The sequence below is a fragment of the Chamaea fasciata genome, unplaced genomic scaffold (assembly GCF_029207755.1).
Source record: "Chamaea fasciata isolate MVZ Bird 193981 ecotype frontalis unplaced genomic scaffold, bChaFas1.0.hap1 SCAF_9, whole genome shotgun sequence".
NCBI lineage: Eukaryota > Metazoa > Chordata > Aves > Passeriformes > Sylviidae > Chamaea > Chamaea fasciata.
The window spans coordinates 26,253,102-26,262,478 of record NW_027094094.1 but is presented as its reverse complement, the minus strand read 5'-3'; the positions used below and the strand labels follow the sequence as shown (position 1 = coordinate 26,262,478).

At 40.1% G+C, this 9,377-nt stretch overlaps 1 long non-coding RNA gene across 2 annotated transcripts; it reads right to left on the bottom strand.

Moving 5' to 3' along the window:
- Nucleotides 1-535: 535 nt before the first annotated feature.
- LOC136293703 (uncharacterized) lies at nt 536-7,900 on the bottom strand. Of its 2 annotated transcripts, none has more exons than XR_010722233.1 (3): nt 7,785-7,900; nt 5,573-5,635; nt 536-3,024 (listed from the first exon to the last, which is right to left on the bottom strand). It is a non-coding gene; the product is annotated as an uncharacterized lncRNA (long non-coding RNA). The 2 variants fall into 2 exon arrangements; XR_010722232.1 differs by lacking the exon at nt 7,785-7,900 and adding an exon at nt 7,500-7,588.
- Between the last annotated feature and the right edge of the window lie 1,477 nt (nt 7,901-9,377).

The following is a 9,377-nucleotide window of genomic DNA, read 5'->3' as shown; positions in this document are numbered from 1 at the left end:
TGACATTGTTCATGAAGGAGTGTAGTTTTCCTTGGTAAGTAAAGGGGATGAAAAGAAGTTGCCTCTGTAGACAACACCTTGGATAAAAAGAACTTTTCCAGAGCCAAAATCCTGAATTCCTTGAGGATACCTGGGCCCTTCCATCAGCTGTGAGCCAGTCTAGAAAGCTGAAAAGCCAACATCAAGAACCCCCATTACATCTTTTGGGATAATATTTTGTATAAAGAATAGATACTCTTATTTCTACTACCCACTTAGGAAAAAAGAGATCCCGAAACTTACCTCTACACCAACACTCCCTGTCAGCAGGGATCATTTCTCCTGTGCTCCAGACAATGCACAGTCATAGTGCCAAATAGACTGATTTGGTGTTAGCTGGTGGCATTAAGCTGTAAACAAAGTGAGGAGCCACCTGGCTCACTTAATTGACAGGGTCAGACCAGGATTCAACATCTATTCTGTCAGGCATGGAAACACTTCAGAAACATCTTTATTGCAACTTAAGGACTGTGCAATTTTCATGCTTGACAGCCGAATGCACACAAAACCACAAGATACAAAAAATGCATTTGTCAGCTTGGACAAGATAAATTTACTACTTTATATAAGCATACAACTTGTTTATTTTGAAAAACCACCAAGCAAATATGTTTCTCTTCCAGTAATGCCAGACAAATACATGTAGAAGTGAAAGGAAAACAAAAGGAAGAACTGTAAGTGAAACCATGATCAGATGGTAACTCTGTTCTAGCACATTGGGAAATGGCCTGGTACATAATAGTCAAACTCTAGTGAGGAACTACTTTCAAGAGGTATCAGCATTCTGATACCTCTATATGAAGCAACAAAGCATTTGGGCAGCAGTCACAGCCCAGGCTGAAATTATTTGGAGGTTCCTGCTGTAGTCTGCTCAGCCAAGGTTAGGATTTTAGACAAGTACCATCTTTAAATGGAATAGCCCCCAGCCAGGGATTGAGGCCAGTCTGGGAAATTTAGTGAGTAAAAATACTTAAGTGCATTAAATTATATCCTGAGATCTCTTTCAGAGATCCAGAATATTTCTGTAATAATTGTGTTAATGGTCTCTGGGGTTTAGGCTTTTGTTATCAGAGGGAACATTTTGCCTGAAGGAGGGTTGGAGTGTTTGGAGGGTGTAAGGCAAAGAGGAAAATCATAGAGCTTTTTCAGACATAAAAGAAAAGGGCTTAAATTCACATTAGAGAACAGAATCTTCAAGCCTGTTAGTGATGCTTTATACAGAGCTGTAAACACATGGCCATATTTTACAGAGAAAAACCCTGCTGCAAACAATATCAAAAATGCTTTTTACATTAGCTTGTCATTTATATTCTACAGATTCTTTCTGCAAGCTCCACAAGACAATAGAAATAAAATACGTTGGCCCCCTGACCAGCAAGTGAACAATGAAACACAGTTCCTTCACCAACCTCCTGATTCAGAGCTCTTGCAAGGAGGACTGGCAGTTCCTTTATCCTTGACATAAAAAATGCTATGCATGGTCAGGTTTTCAAAAATAGGATGCTGAGTGTCAGATCTACCTAATCTCAAAACCAATATGAAAATAAAGTAATAGCAAGCACACAGAAGACCCAGAGATAGGTTCAATCGCTCAGTACAATAGAAACACTCCCAGTAAGAGCAGGACCCTGAGTAAGTGCCCATAAACTTGACCTTTTGGAATTGCATTTGCCTGTGTGTTACAACAGACCTCTGACTGCTCCCATTCAACTCCCCCAAATTGTGAAGGGCACCAAAACCATTTCTATCATACTGACAATTACGTTAAGAGAAAGAGTAGTACTATAAGTACTGACAGAAAAATTACTATTTGCAATCTGCAATTTTCCCAGCAGCAGAAAAGGTTTCTACTCCTCCTCATTTTCACTAGAAGGAAAACTGAATTCATGAACAACAAAGTAATTCAGTTTTAAGGACTCTCCCCCAGGCAGAGAAATAGCAGCAATGCAGAGGACAGTTAGGAAAGGACAGAAGATACACGACTGAAGTATCAGTGGATGCTTCAGTTTCTCTGTTATTCAGCCCTTTGGTATTATTCTTAGCATTTATTTCATGCTCCAGTAAGCTTTGTTTATTGAGGTGATCACACAGCTCTGTTGTCTTGAAAGAACAGCTGCCCTCTGGCTACACAGGAACAGATGAAATCTGATTAGGTTTAATATCTTTTCAGTATGCTTTTTAATAACCACCTGATGACACTCTTTAGGAAGTTAAAAACCAGGCCACTTTGATTTTAAAGTCAGATTTAGCACCCTTGGAAGACATATTGAAAAGCTCACTTGAATCTGGCCCATCACCATTATTTTAACAACCTACTTATCTAGTTTCTCAACCCTTTCTAAACGATGAGATTTTTTATCATTTGTAGAAATCTACTTCCAAGGGGATTGAAAGCACCGAGCACATAGGCTGCAGGAAAAAATCAATGATTGATGATCATACAAAACCTACCTTTGTTAATATAAAATAAATTATTCAAAGAAAAGGTTAGATATGCATGTATACTGATAACTAGAAACAAAAGCATCAGCCCTTCACCACCTTTTAGGCAATTCAGAAATGCAAACCAGTGCAATTCAGGTACCTCTTCAACCACTTCTCATCCTCTTACTTGAGGAGCTAAATCCCTGCTTGGTGCAGAGGAATATTCAGCTGACACAAAGTCTGGTGGCAGCCAGACAAGTCTGCCTGACTCTTTTTGCCAGGTTATAAGTAACAAAGGTGCCTGAGTGAAGGAATGAATAAACAGTACTGAAGCCTTTCTCCAAACAAAAAGCAATGTACACTCATGTCCTATCTGTGAAAGGAGGGTCCTCAAGACAGCGAAGCACCGTCAGTTGTGCATGTAGGCAGATGCTTCTTCACCCTCCTCTCAGTCTGCTCATTTTAGCTGTGGAAGTGGTCCAGAAATCACTGGATGGAACTGCTGAAGACAAGGCTTGCAGTATTTCCTTCTTTCTGATGCAGGCTTTTTAGAATTTATACCTGTAAAACAAAGATGAGAAAGAGAGAAAATGGAGAGATTTATTTGGGAGTGTGGATAATGGAATATTACTTTAATATCTGATGTTCAGCCATGTTTGTATGGACAGGCTTAGATTAGCAGTGATCTGAAAATAAACAGGGATGTGATGGCAATCTTTTTTCTTTTCATTAGGTTGCTGGAGGTCACTGACTCCCAGCAGCCTATTTTGCCTTTAGGGAGAGTACTCAATCACTGAAAATTTGCTGCTGCTGGAAGTTTCCGTAGGTGAAGGTCTTCATAGACACAGGATGGTGCTACTGTCTCTCCAGAGCTTGAATTCTGTAACTGACACATTAAACAATATCTTCCCCTTACTATCATTACATTCTCCCTATTTCCTGGTCAGAAGCCATAGACTGACATTGGCTTGAAGCATTTACTTTCTGGGAAGCAATTGTTTCTGATGGAATGACAACATTCTAGGAAATCAGTGGTTTTGCTTCAAAAGAAGTAGCCAGTGTGGTTATATATGGTTATACAGAACCCTCTCCTCAAGCCACACTGAGCTGGTCTCAAAGTGGCTTTGCATCTTGCCCATGGCACATGCCCAGCACAAAGAACAGTGCACAGCAGTGCTGAAAAACAGCCCCTGTGCTTTGCCTGCAGACCACAAAGCTAGTAATATCCCCCTAAAAAAGACAGCACAAGTCAGCCAGAAATCTCATAGCAACAATACAAAACAAACCCAACACTGGACAATTCCAGTCAAGAGCTGCACATTAAACAGAAGAATTCGGCTTTGGGCAGTGGCTGCATTAGGCCCAAGCTTTTACAGCTGCTTTTCAGGAGTAGAAACCAATTCAAATCAAGCATTTTGATACAAGCTGATCTGAGGAAGACATTTGCAGCAGAAAGATGGACCTATACGGAAGCAAATAAACAACAAACCCTGACCTAAAAAAGGCTTGGCTGCAGGTAAGGACAGGAGATGATTACAAATAAGCATATTGGAATGCTCAGAGAATCAGGGCAGAGTGTAATGGGACAAGCAAAGATCATAAAGTATTACTGTGCTTGCAGCAGAGGAAAGCATTTCAGATTCCCTCTGTAGGAGATTTTTGTGGTGAATTTACAGGTTTTAACAGAGTGCTTCCTCTGTTCTCTTTTCTCCCCCTCAGCACAGTCCCTTCCATTGCTGCATGAGACCAGCATTACTGGACTTCATTCCCAGGAAACAACAATCTGCTTTCAAAGGAACATTCTCTTTGCAAGCACTTTTATCAGAGAGTTTTCATGCCTGTTGCATGTAAAAAAGCCTGAAGCACCCTCTATTTTGGCAGATAGCAGAAAGTACTCAGATTGAACAGTAACAGCTGTGCTGATCACAAGAAGTCTCAGTAACATGGAAAGGATACAGGACCAGGCAGGCAGCAGCACGTGCAATCCAGCACAGCAGCGACAGAAGCCACCTCTGTGCCTCTGGCATTGCATTCCCCAGGCCTTGTTGGCCAGCTGGGAACCTGCTATTGCTCAAGTCCTCTGTTGCTACTACACCTGCTGATTAAATGAGGAGCCCCAGACAGCTATAAACCCCTGACCCATAATAATTCTGCAATTTGTTCACTGCTCGTGGTGCCAGTGGGACTCTGCCTATAAAATAGAGCCCATGATTCAGCACAGGGAGACTGGACAGGAAGGAAAGGCTCCAGTAAAAGGAAAACTGTAGAGGAACACAGATTTCCTCCTAAGTCATCTAAATATAAAAAAGTAATAAAGCATTTAAGATATTTTATCAATGAGAATGTATTTCTTGGAATTTCAAATTAGTTATTTTATGATTAAAAGACTAGAAACAGGAAATAAACTATTTTAGATCAAATTCTTTAGAGTTTAACAAAACTTATCAGCTAGACCTTTTATTGAATTTAGAAACATTAAGATTTAAAATGCTAAGATTCTAAAGAGCATACTAATCCTTTTATCCTAGACTTGTTCATGGTCTAGCTTTTTTCCACTGGGGTCTCGCTGAAGCCAGGAATAATATGTACTTTTACTTGCACTGTCTTTAGACACACCTATTTAGGACAAATTCAATCTCAGTTAATTCTTGTTCCTGGTAGAGCTGTGGGTTCAACAATTGGATTTTTGGGAATTTACAGAATCACACTTTGGTTGATCTCCCAAAACATGAAGATGAATGCAGCCACAGATGAATGGTGATAGAATACAGCAGGGCACAGCCAGGATAATGTTTCACTTTTGCAACTGTTCTTATCAATGAGGAACATTGAGGAACATACTCCTTTACTCAGACTATCGTATTTCTCATGATTGTTTTATACTATGGGCATTAATTGGATTCTAATCTCTTCTAATCTTATTTCTTCCTGATCCAAAAACTCAGTAAGTTTCCTAAGAAAAAGAGAACAAGTTCTCAGTGATACAATGAAGCTAATATGTACCTGCATGGAAAATTCTGTAAAGTTTGTAGATGGAAAATACCCAGAATGTTGAGATTTCTCTCTAATGATTACCTAATTCATCTAATGAGATTTTAAACCTTTTTACCTTTATCTGTTCTTTTCCTGAGTTTGGGTCCTTTTGAGCAGCAGAGTTTTCTACCCTTCTGACCTAAGGGTGAAAAATAATACATTATCAGTGCAGACAGGTAATGCAAATAACCATACATATACAGTAAATGTGTCAGAGTCCACAGACGTTTTCTTACTGCATTTACCACTGACATCCTTGTATGGAGAGATCTGTAAAACAAAGGATTATCGTGACTGATTTTTAGATCTCTGCACAGCTTTTTCCCTAGTGTGGAACAGAAATTTATTTGTTCTTTTCCATCATTACTCATTGATACATCAGATACACGTTGTGAAGATTTCTTTATCCTTCGAAATGTCACACTGGCAGGCAATACAATTATAGTTACACCACTTCAAGAAAATATAAAAAATTACCAACAGGAAAAAAAGAGCATCTCTGTGTCCAGATGCACAGCAATGTAGAATAAATTGCTTTGGATGGGCAAAGCCACTGAAATGTTCCCTCCCCACCACAGCTAAATAAGTGAGCTGCTGACTGCAGTTGACATAGTATGTGCTGGCCACAATAAAGGGGGAAAAAAGGGTTTACTCTGGAGCTGAGGTGGAGCAGAAAGGACAGAGACAGATGATTCCTCATCAACAAAATCTAACATGGGTCAATGTTCCTGGAAATAACAGAGGCACAGTTTATAGCCAAGACTGGTGATGGAGGCTGAGCTACCTTATCACCATAATTTAGTTCTGCTATAACAGCTTTAGCATGCAAAGTACATTTCTCTTGCAAACCCAGACACTTTCACATTGGCACTTACAGATAAGGAACAGTGTCCTTTGCACGTTTCCTCCCCACCTTCTGACTCACTGAAGTACCATGCACATCAACCAAAAGGAAACTATTACAGGAACTTGCAGGTATTCATCATTTGTGTTTTATTGATCTGGCCATCTCCTGTCCTTCCTAGACAGGCTTCCTTTACCATCCTGAAGACACGTCTAGAAACACTCCATACTCATATTTATACATAATGCAATTCTTAGAAGGTTTCTAGGAAATATCAAGTATGGCAAGTCTGCTGCTCGTGACCTTTGGACACGTAGCTTATTTGTTATTCCTTATTTCACATTTATTCTCTACATCTTGTATAAAACACACATGAAAAATCATGGTGAGTTTCAGAGATTTACAATATCAAACCTCAAATCTGCACAGGTAACTCTACACCACTCAATTTAAAAACTCTACTGAACTGTCCTTCTACAAATGCACAGTGACATCTGCAGAGATGTGGCTATAGACAGATGGAAAATCCTCTCTCTTCAAGATTTTGACTGCTCCATGTATTTGGAATACTGCAAAATGGTAACTAAGTGCCTCAAGGTGCTACAACTGAAGTGTGGAATATCAGTAGTAAAAAAACCTAACCAACAAACAAAAAAAAAAGGAAAAAAAAGTTTAGACTGATTGAAGATCAGAAGAGTTACTCTCTTATGTTTCACTGCTCTTTAAAGAAATTCTCATATACTCTGTTGGCCTGACTGATTCATGTTCCCTTGCTTCACAAGGGCAGAAACTTTTTCCATTAACACATTTCCCACTACTGAGAAAATTATACTATTTTTACACTGGTGGATGGTTGGTTATCTACTGGGAAAATATAACAGGAAGTATTTTCAGAAGAGCAGGTTTCAGAACGCAGATTAAGATAAAATAATCATGCTGTACTACAGGCAACAGGCAATAACAGAGGAAACACTGCTGCACAAACCAAAGCACTGATATGCTACCACATTCTGCAGTCTAAGTCCTTTTCTAAGTCCAATCCTCCTTTTCAATGTCAAGCTCTGTTTGTTTCCTTTAGCATAGTAAATATGAATTTTATATCAAAAAAGGAAAGAATAGGAATAGATAAAGGTCTTTTAGAAGACTTCGTATACTGTACCTTCTACAGCAAAGACATTGAGGCACAGAAGACAGAGAAACAAAAGGCCGCAAAGTGCCAGGAGCTTCATCCTTCCAACTAGTCACAAGATGTTTCTGAGGAGGCTGAATGAGTGTCTTGGTCTCCAGCACAACCTCAGCTTTTTATAAGACAGAGTCAAAGGAATGTTATAGTCAGAATGGGTGGAGATTTGGCCTTTATTGCACCTCGACAGATGAAAAGAACAGCACTTCCTATTTCAAGAGGCAATTTACTCAGGATCAGGCAGCATAGAGAGTTCCCTACCAGTCACACAGGAGCTTGGAGCATCAAAGTACACAGGGATGCTCTGAGGCAGAGTCCTTGTCCGGTGCTTCCCCCTTTCCAGGGGACCTGGTGTGCTCCTCTGCACGCTTGGAAAGGCAGAGAGCACAGCAGAACTCAATCTGTCTGGACAGTGATCTGGGCTTGAAAAGGCAAACCAGACCCAGGGTGTTTTAATCAAAGCAATTGCCAGTGTGTTATTACCATAATTAACAGGACAGCTGGGTAAGCATCAGATTTCTGAGTTTACTATTAACTTCTCAGTTTCTATTATATCTGAACAATTAAGTTATAGAGATTGCAACTAACAGCTCAGATCAAGGAGTCATCAAATTAAACACAGTATCAAAGTTCACAGAGTGTACTTTTAAGAAAAAAAAGAAAGAAAAGTCCTTCAAGGAGGGATCAGCTATAGAGCTGTGTCTCTTAAAAAAGGCAAAAAGTTCAGGTTTGGCAGCACCCAATACTCCCAGCTTAATCTGGTAAGATCTGGGTCTCTAACAACAGAATATGTTAAAAGATATGTAGCCTTAAAAGGTGGGAGCAGTGTCTGCAAGCCACCCAGACTTGGAATTACAGCAAGATAGAAGGCTTCACTGTGGTGCAGGTAAGTTGCCCCCAGCCCCAATTTCAAAGGTTTGCTATTGCAGATTTGGGATTTGGCTTATTTCTTGCACTGCATCAGCAGCCTTCCAAATTGGATCACCCCTTTATCTACCAAATTTAGCCCCAAAAGCTTCTTTCTGCATTCCCACATAGAAATATCCATATATGGTGAAGATTGCTAATGCCTGACTGCCTTTTTTGTGTGCCAAGGCCGGCATTACCAAGGTTCAAGATTCAAATCACTAAGAAAATTTGCTACAAGATAGTATTATCTTCCAAGAGTTTTATGAAAGCCCTGCCTGGCACTGGCACACCTTGTTCAGCCTGCAGTAAGGCCGTTAGTTCACATCCCTGCTGAGCACGTCAGGAGGGACTTTCACGCTTCAGCCCGTGGAGAGAAAGATGAATGACAACAGAGCAATAATGCTGTTGTTATGATCTCAGGCTTCTTTTGAATATTGAAACATATGGGTGTGAGTCATCATTTTGTACCTTTAAAGTCAACGCTTTTGCTGGTTAAGACTGAATCAAATAACATAAACCCCAACATCAATGGAGCATGTAAAATGGAGCTGGCCAGCCTACTCACAAAGGTTTGCAGAAGACCTGAAATGTCAGTAAGGCACACGAAAGTGTTGGTAGGAGAGTAATTTTTCTTCAACGTTCACTCAGGCGGCCTGAGTAGTGGTAGCACTGAAGCAAGTATTTCACTTGGTAACTGCAGTATTTTATCTCCATTACACTTTCTGAGAAAGTTCTAGGCAAGCTCATGTACTGGGGGAAGTGAGTGAACATCTGTGTGGGGCTTAGTTGCCAGCTGGGGTGAAACCACAACCATACCCAAATAAATGTTCATGTCTTTTTAGCCTTAACTAGAAGCATCACCTTGCCTCTCTGTGTGCATGATAAGAAAAAAATGAATACAGAAAAGTAACCAGATAAGATGGGAGATAACTTGCAAAACAGAAC